This window comes from Leptodactylus fuscus, chromosome 6 (assembly GCF_031893055.1).
Source record: "Leptodactylus fuscus isolate aLepFus1 chromosome 6, aLepFus1.hap2, whole genome shotgun sequence".
Taxonomy (NCBI): domain Eukaryota; kingdom Metazoa; phylum Chordata; class Amphibia; order Anura; family Leptodactylidae; genus Leptodactylus; species Leptodactylus fuscus.
This window is the reverse complement of record NC_134270.1, coordinates 41,205,171-41,215,037: the sequence shown is the minus strand read 5'-3', so window position 1 is coordinate 41,215,037 and position 9,867 is coordinate 41,205,171.

Genomic DNA, 9,867 nt, shown 5'->3' with positions numbered 1-9,867 from the left:
CTATTCGAAACGGCAGTTTCGAATAGCACGCACCCATAGGAATAAATGGAAGCGGCCGGCACGCAGACTTTGCCGGCGGCCGGCCGCTTAACCCTCTGCATGCAGGCTGCATCCATTCATTTCTATGGGTGCGTGCTATTCGAAACGGGAGTTTCGAATAATATTCGCTCATCTCTATTCAGGACCATTTAGTTCTCTGTGCGAAGTGATCTTCGCTTAGCCTGATTATGTAGATTATGTAGCCTGACCGTGGTTGGGAGGAAGGACATCTGATAGCGCTCCTTCTCACACTTGGGGTGAAGCAGTCGGTCACTGACAGTACTGCCCAGTGCCATCACGGTCTCATACATGGGGTGGGATTTATTCTCCAGCATGGAGCTCACCACAGACAGTATCCTTCTGTCTGTTACCCATCACCTGTACTGGGTCCAGGGGGCTCCCCAGGACAAACCTGTCAAGTCTATTTCTGTCCATGGTTGGTATGCTACTCCCCCAGCAGGCCACTCCAAATAAGATGGCTGATACTACCACATAGTTGAAAAAGCCCCTAAGAAGTGTCCCCTGGATTCCAAAGGCCTTCAGCCTCCTGAGCAGGTAGAGTCTGCTGTGACCCTTTCTGTGCAGCACACCCAGGTGATCAGCCCAGTCCAGCTTATTATTGATTATACTCATTATACTCATCTTACCTCACCTCTTCTGGGCATCCTTGCTTCATCCAGCTGTCTTCAGATGTCATTGCTGGGGTCAAATCACAGGCCCCAGCATTGATGTCTGTGACGCCTGACCTCAGTCACAGGCTGAAGGAGCCCTGAAAAGAATGACGGGAATCATCAACCATCCAGGAAAGGTGAGTATAAGTATGTATTATTTTTAGTCACCTCCATTATGGTCTCTGCCTGGTGTCTGTAGTCATATAATCCTATTTTCTAAGCCTTTCACATGAGGGCTCCCATTTTATTCAGTTTGTATGAATCATACTGCAAAAGTATGCAGATTCACTCAGATTCGAGCATCAACAAAAATGAGTAACGGATTTGGTAGAAAATGAATCAGTTTACTCATCACTAATCCATAACCCGGACCCTATCAATAAAAGGAAACAGTGCTAACCTCTGACCCACCACACCCACCACCATAGGCTATTGTATAAAATGCAAGGAAACAGATACATAACAATTCCTATATAGAAACCTCACTGTGGTGTTACATAAGAGAAGTTTCCACACTCATTCCCTAAAATTGCTGAGACATTACAAGCCAACTAATTTCTACTTGTAGGAGGGACGTAGGTAGGGTGTGACAGGCAGGTTTTCTCAACGGAAGAGATAATATAAATTATGCAGTGTATCACACAGGTACAATGTCATCATCGCTGCACGATGTGGAAATTCCCATTAACCATAAATAAAAGAGAGGGAATCTCTCCTTCCAGACACTACGTACAGACGGCATTCAGGGGAAACAACTTTACAAAACGTTTCACGTCAAGTTCTATTTCAAGACCATTAATTCCAGCTTCTCCATTCGATCCAAGAGGTTGAAGGTAAGAAGAATACATCCATCCTATTAATATTATAAAGGTGAATGTTTGTGAGTTTGTGAGTTTGTGTGTTTGGATGTTTGGGTGTTCGGATGTTTGTTACTCAATCACAGCCAAACGGCTGAATGGATTTGGGTGAAATTTCACACACACCTATATATTTCTCAGGAAGGTGCAATAGGCTACTTTAAATGTGGATCACTCACCCCAAATCGCCACCGTCACCTTCCAAACACCCCTTCGGGCTCGACTGTAGAAGCTGGCATTCTGCCAGCGCTGGTCTGTCCACGCTCCTCCTATTGGTGCATGGAAGGCTGTGGGCGGGCTATGGAGCCAGGGCTGCAGTGCCATAGATTGGAGGCTGAATGTGGGCGTGCCAATTCACCAGGAAGACAGTGAGGAAGATGGCGGCCTCCCACAGGGTCCCGAAGCCGCAGCTATGCCAGGCTGCCTACACACATCACGGAGGAGGCTGCTGCACTCGACACTACACATACAGGTCAGTGCAGCGGGGGGAGGGGGTGTCCCGGGGGGGGTGTTCCCTGGGGGGGGGGGGGCAGGGGGGAGGAGGTGTCCCCAGGTCAGTGTCCCCAGGTCCCCAGCTTCAGTTCCCCCCCCTACATCGGCCCCCGTGTAGTAGCTCTCACCTTGGCCTGTGTCCTCCGCTCCTGTGTCTGCTTGCTGACTGCATACAGTTCTCGTGCTGCTGCCTGTGTCCTATATGCAGTCCAGCGAGGTCCAGCGTCAGGTTGCTATGACGCCAGGCCTGCTCTGCTACATAAATGCCATAGGGAGCAGCATGAGAAGTATGTGCAGGCAGCCAGCAGACACAGGAGCGGAGGAGAGAGACAAAGGTGAGCGCTACTACACGGGGGACTATGTAGGGGGGGGGGCAGGGATGGGGGGACATGAGACTGGGGGGCAGAGATGGGGGGGCAAGACACTGGGGGCAGATAAAGTGAACTGGGGGCAAAGAAGGGGGGACATGAAGCTGGGGCTGAGATGGGGGAGAAGAAACTGGGAGCAGAGATGGGGAGACAAGATACTGGGGGCATAGATGGGGGACAACATACTGGGGCAGAGATGGGGGACAACATACTGGGGGCAGAGATGGGGGGGAAAGATACTGGGGCAGAGATGGGGGGACAAGATACTGGGGCAGAGATGGGGGGACATGAAGCTGGGGGCAGACATGGGGGGAGGGAAGAGACTGGGGGCAGAGATGGGGGGACATGAAACTGGGGGCAGAGATGGGGGACAAGATACTGGGGGCAGAGATGGGGGGGACAACATACTGGGGGAAGAGATGGGGGGACAAGATACTGGGGGCAGAGATGGGGGAAGATACTGGGGGCAGAGATGGGGGGACAAGATACTGGGGGCAGAGATGGGGGAAGATACTGGGGGCAGAGATGGGGGGACAAGATACTGGGGGCAGAGATGGGGGAAGATACTGGGGGCAGAGATGGGGGGACAAGATACTGGGGGCAGGCCCGCATAATAGTACATGCATAACTTAAGAGCAAAATAACCCCTTAGTAAAATCATATTTTATCACTTATATCAATATAGAGGTAACCTCTTCAAATAAATAGATGTCTGCCATAGACAAGAAAGAGTAACCTTATACTAGGTATGTTGTACTATCCAAAATTGATGGGTTACAGTATCCATTGGAATGGAACTGAGCTCCATCATGGCCATGTTGCTAATGGAGGTGATATCACCAGACAGAGAATTGTCTGGTGACATCACCAAACTCCCCAGCTGATTGGACTTTATCAGTCTCATGGTGATGGTCTATCCTAAGGATAGGTCCTCAGGGTCATGGTCCTGCAAAATACTTTTATACTAAGACCACACATAGCAAAACACTGTTAAAAAAGGCTACATAAAAAAAGTTGCAAAAATACTTCACTGCTTTTCTGCTGTATTATTCATTTTTGTCCCCTCCCATATAAGTCTAAGGTAAAAACTCAGTATTTCCACAGGTAAGGTTAACATGCTGTATATTGTCTCTTTTATTGGCCCCCATAAAGTAAATTGTCCCCTATGTGACCCCACATGGTATATTGTACCCGGTTTGGTCTCCATTGTATATTGTCCCCACACTTTAAATTGTCCCCTTTTTTAGCCCCTACACTGTATATTACCTTCTTTTTTGGCCCTGGACATTGCCCCTTGTTTTGGCCCCAGCATTGTATATTCCTTCATTTTTTTGAACACCCAAATGGTGACTCATAAAAACTAGGTTCACATCTACGCTGGGGTGTCCATCGTTTGGGTTTGTCGGGGGACAGGTGGATTCCAGTAGACACCATTCAGTATAATGGGGTCCACCATTTTAACCCTGAAAGCAGCAGAGAGAAAAGTCCTCCATTCGGGACTTTTCTCTCTATTCATTTTTGCTGATTTCGGGGACCATTGACTATAATGGGATCCATCAGGTGTTCGCTGGGTGTCCGCCATTTTCACATTGAAAACGGTTGAGAGGAAAGCCCTCCGTGCAGGTCTTTTCTCTCCGCCAATTTTTGGGGGTTTCTATGGTGGTGTTTCCAGTGAAGACTCCAGTGTAGATGTGAGCCTAGCCTAAGATGGTACCTGTTGGATTATTCTTATACTCATCATTCCTGGGTTCTGATTATGGCCTCCAGGGGCTGACACACACTATATCTGGATGCAGAGCAACACTAGGATGTGGTGTGTGGATGTTATAGGGCAGTAAACCCAATACATCACAGTCAATTTAAAGAAAAACAGCCATAATTGCATGAGTTGCTTTATAGACAAAGTTTCCCCTTTTCTTAATGTAGCTCTGTAAAAATTTAGCCCATATTAGCAATATCTAACTGCATTATATTATGTGTATTTTCCTAACAACATCTATATCTATGGCCAGCTCTTCTGTTTCTGTATTAAAAATGAATGCAAACTTGGTCTCCTCCTTAAAGAAGAATTTTTTCTTTCTTGTGTCCCCTTCCATCTGGAGGAGAGCTCATTTGCATTATTTTCCCCATGAAGCATTGCCCATTAGTGAGAACCTCAGAGCTCAGTATTGTAACATAAAGGGAATTGTTATGCCTTATAATGGCAATTTGTTTATTTATTTATTTTTTTAAATTATTTTTTAGATTTTTGCAAGATGGAAGGATATAGACTGATAACAGGTAAGTTACAAATGGAAAAAAGGAGGGGCCATTGGTGAACCTGTCTGATCCAGCAGCAAAAGAAAGACTGTTAGAAAACATGGTCTAAACTGGCCTAAAAAAGGGAAATACTCTTATTGTGCCAAGGGTCAGTTGGACTCCGTCAAGATGCAATAGTTTTGCTCTCATGTTGTATTGATGGCTCTAATGATTCATTGTCAGACTCTGTACACTTATGGAGATATATATATATATATATATATATATATATATATATATATGTATTCTTGAGATAAAAAACACTTTTGTAACATGATTTTTAGAAAATTTGTAATAATTTGATTTTTGCAACTCTACCTATCAATCCACCAGAATCAATCCGTGTTTTCCCCTTTTGAATCGGTGCCTCCATTGCCAAACCATTGCCCTTTTTCAATATGCAAGTGAGCTCTTTGGAGCAACAAGGGAATTGCCATTTACTTCTTTGGAACAACGACAACATCCTCATTGTTCCAAAAAGCACACTGGCACACTATTGACTAAAACGGTGATATAGAGGCAATGGAGGAACTGACCTGGTAGTGAAAAATAGAAATGAGCGAACAGTGTTCTATTGAACACATGTTCGATCGGATATCAGGCTGTTCGATGTGTTCGATTCGAATCAAAGATCACGTGGCAAACTCCAAAAAAATTTGATTCCCCTCCCACCTTCCCTGGCGCTTTTTTTGGACCAATAACAGCGCAGGGGAGGTGGGACAGGAACTACGACACCAGAGGCATCAAAAAAAATCGGAAAAAGTCATTGGCTGCCGAAATCAGGTGACCTCCATTTTAGACGAATAGTGGATTTCAAATCCGGGTCATATGAGAATGTGAACTTTGTGACTAAGAGACAGGGATAGCTGTACAGGCAGGGATAGCTAGGGATAACCTTTATTTAGGTAGGAATGTTATTAAAAATAACTTTTTGGGGCTCTATCGGGTGTGTAATTGTGATTTTTGTGACATAAACTTTTCCCCATAGGAATGCATTGGACAGCGCTGATTGGCCAGAGTACGGAATTCGACCAATCAGCGCTGGCTCTGCTGGAGGAGGCGGAGTCTAAGATCGGTCCACACCAGTCTCCATTCAGGTCCGACCTTAGACTCCGCCTCCTCCGGCAGAGCCAGCGCTGATTGGCCGAAGGCTGGCCAATGCATTCCTATGGGAATGCAGAGACTTAGCAGTGCTGAGCCAGTTCTGCTCAACTACACCGTGTGCCGGTCAGCCCATCTATATCAGATGTAGCAGAGCCAAGGGTGCACTAGAACCCCTGTGCAAACTCAGCTCACGCTAATAGAATGCATTGGCCAGCGCTGATTGGCCAATGCATTCTATTAGCCCGATGAAGTAGAGCTGAATGTGTGTGCTAAGCACACACATTCAGCTCTACTTCATCGGGCTAATAGAATGCATTGGCCAGCGCTGATTGACCAGAGTACGGAATTCGACCAATCAGCGCTGGCTCTGCTGGAGGAGGCGGAGTCTAAGATCGCTCCACACCAGTCTCCATTCAGGCCCGACCTTAGACTCCGCCTCCTCCGGCAGAGCCAGCGCTGATTGGCCGAAGGCTGGCCAATGCATTCCTATGGGAATGCAGAGACTTAGCAGTGCTGAGCCAGTTCTGCTCAACTACACCGTGTGCCGGTCAGCCCATCAGATGTAGCAGAGCCGAGTGTGCATAAGGGTAAAGTGACTTTTATGCCCCCAGACATGCTTCCCCTGCTGTCCCAGTGTCATTCCAGGGTGTTGGTATCATTTCCTGGGGTGTCATAGTGGACTTGTTGACCCTCCAGACACGGATTTGGGTTTCCCCCTTAACGAGTATATGTTCCCCATAGACTATAATGGGGTTCGAAACCCGTTCGAACACTCGAACAGTGAGCGGCTGTTCGAATCGAGTTTCGAACCTCGAACATTTTAGTGTTCGCTCATCTCTAGTGAAAAACTGTGATTCAAGTGACCCTAACCTATCTATCTGCTGGTCTAGGTTGATTTGGTGGGTCCTGGCCTGCAGATAGCCCAATAGTACATATTATTATAAAGTGACTTATCAATCAATCAGAATGAAACCTTGATTTGGTCAGAAAAGTGACACTGCAGCCGACTGTGTAGTGCAAAACATAGCAGCTGCAGAAGCCGAAAGATACCAAATTTTTAAAAAACACCTAATGCAAGTGTTTTTTAATCACTAAAAAATAGTCACAGCCATGTTACATTCGTATTGCTATTGAGTTTTTTTCTCACTTCATATTATTGTACTTAACTACTTCTATCATAATTTTTCTCTGATTTCAGATCCTTTCATTGGGACAAAGGGATTTATACTGATTCAAAGTTTGCAAAGTCAGTTAAACGTTAGAAATTTCCAGAAAAATCTTCTCATTGCTCACCCAGAAGAGAGCTCTGCCACTTTCGAAACAGAGGACAAAGCTGAAGGTAGATTTATGTTATCTGATCCTTTTCACGTAAATTAAAAATTTTATATATACATATATATATAGTGGAGAGTTGGAAAGTGAAATTCATATAAAGCAGAACAATTTTTATAAAATTAGATTTCACCAGTAATTTACCCAAACTGGCCATAGCAGATAGGGGGTGTTCCGGTAACTGTTACAGTTACCAGAGTTATCCTTTACCCATAACATATTGCTGGTTTGTTGGAACCTCTAGTCAAGAACTGTATGTGGAGTCTGAAAACATTGTATCCTGAGACTGTTGTATCTTGCGGGACCATTGTACGTATATGGTTATAATTAGAGATGAGCGAACGGCGTTCGATCGAATAATTCGATCGAATATCAGACTGTTCGAGATATTTGATTCCAATCGAATACCACGAGGCAAACGCACTAAAAATTCGTATCTCCTCCAACCTTCCCTGGCGCTTTTTTTGTACCAATAACTGTGCAGGGGAGGTGGGACAGGAACTACAACAACGTAGGCATTGAAAAAAATCGGAAAAAGTAATTAGCTAACTAAATCACTTGACCTCCATTTTATACAAATGGTGGATTTCAGATTCGGTTCATATGAGACTGTGAACTATGTGACTGTGAGACAGGGATAGATGTACTGGCAGGGTTAGCTAGGAATTAGCTTTATTTAGGTAGGAATGCCCATTATATGCTAGTCGGGATCCCTGTCAGCTTGCGTTATGCGGGAGCTGACTTTTTCTCATAGGAATGCATTGACCAGCGTTGATTGGCCAAATGCCATACAGTGTACAGCATTTGGCCAATCAACGCTGGTTCTGCCGGAGGAGGTGGAGTCTAAGATCGGTCCACAGCAGTCTCCATTGTGGTCTGATCTCAGATGTAGCAGAGTTGACACAGCTCTGCTACATCTCAGGTATAGGAGAGCTGAGCGGGGGCTGAATTTTTCCCATAGGAATGCATTGACCAGCGTTGATTGGCAGAATGCCATACAGTGTACAGCATTCGGCTAATCAACGCTGGTTCTATCGGAGGATCGTCTGTGAGGAGGCAGTCTAAGATCCTTCCACAGCAGTCTCCATTGTGGTCCGATCTTAGATGTAGCAGTGTTGAGCGCACAGCTTTGCTACACCTGAGATGTAGCAGAGCTGAGTCAACTCTGCTATACCTGAGACCTGTACTCTGTATGGCATTTGGCCAATGAACGCTGGTCAATGCATTCCTATGGGAAAAAGTCAGCTCCCGCATTATTAGTGGTGTAATACAGGGAGTTGGGCATGTTAGATGTCCCCAAACATGCTTCCCCGGCTGTCCCAGTTGCATTCCAGAGGTGTTGTCATCATTTCCTGGGGTGTCATAGTGGACTTGATGACTCTCCTGAGTCTAATAGTGGTTTCCCCTGAAACGAAGCTTTTTTCCCCATAGACTATAATGGGATTCGATATTCGTTTGAATAGTCGAATATTGAAGGGCTATTCGAAACGAATATCGAATATCGAATATTTCACTGTTCGCTCATCTCTAGTTATAATATAATAATATTAGGACATTTAAAAGGCAAAAACTGCAGAAACTAAATTTTACTGTACTTTTGGTCATTCATGAAATAATAGATTGTTCACTCATGTTTTATTGTAGAGAATCATAACATATCCTACTTGAACATATTCAAAGAGGTTACTTGCCATAAGAATAGGTTGGCTAACTTACCAGTGGCCATCACTTGCGAAGTAGGCAATAAGAAGTACATCCTCAGCGTAGAGGGTGATTCAGTTATTTTTAAGGTAAGAACTAATCCTAAATAAATATCCATGGCATACTATATCCCGTATATGAATAATATACTAGTTACAGCTGGAAAGATCGTGAAGCTGCAGGACTGGGGAGACGGCTGATAGCCAGACATCCCAATCGCTCTGTACAAATAAGTCAGTGAGAGCTGGCTATACAGTAATGGGAACCACCATTATGCCAGGGTCAGCAGTCATGAGAGTGAGGAAAGGGACAAGAACTACAGGAATTGCAGCTCTGTATTGTATACTAGAAGCATATATTCCATCATCCTTGTATTCCATTCTGAAAATCTCTGTTATATTAATCTTGGGATGGACTGAAAGTTACATAACTCACATTATACATCTATAGAATCTATGAAAGGGGTTGGGGTAGGAGTGAGCATAAGCAGAGAAATAGAAGCAAAAATGGGGAACAGCCTGATGCTGGAGCTAAATAAGAGCTTTCTTTAAATAATAAATAATAAAATAATTCTGCCCCTTTGATTGAGCCAGGAGGCACCACGTTAGGTCATCTCATGATAGGTTTGGCCCTGCTTACACCTTATATACACACACACAAGGCAATTTATTTTGCTATATAATGCCCATGCTCCCCTTCCCACCACCACATACACACCAACTCTTAGGCCGGGTTTACATAGGTTTTTTTGGTCCTGATTTTGACACGGAATCCGCGTCAGAATCCGGCTCAACAACCACCTCCAATTGAATTCAATGGGTTCCTTTTTCCGTGAGAAATTTTTTATTGTGACCTATTAGGTGGCTCGCTTCAAAAGAATAGTGTGAGACCAGAAGATATCAAAATCTGACTTTGCTCATGATAATTTCACCACAAATCATGAGTAACTAATGAAATGTCATTAACAGGAGGGAGAATTGCCAGAAACGATCCCATCAGAGACCA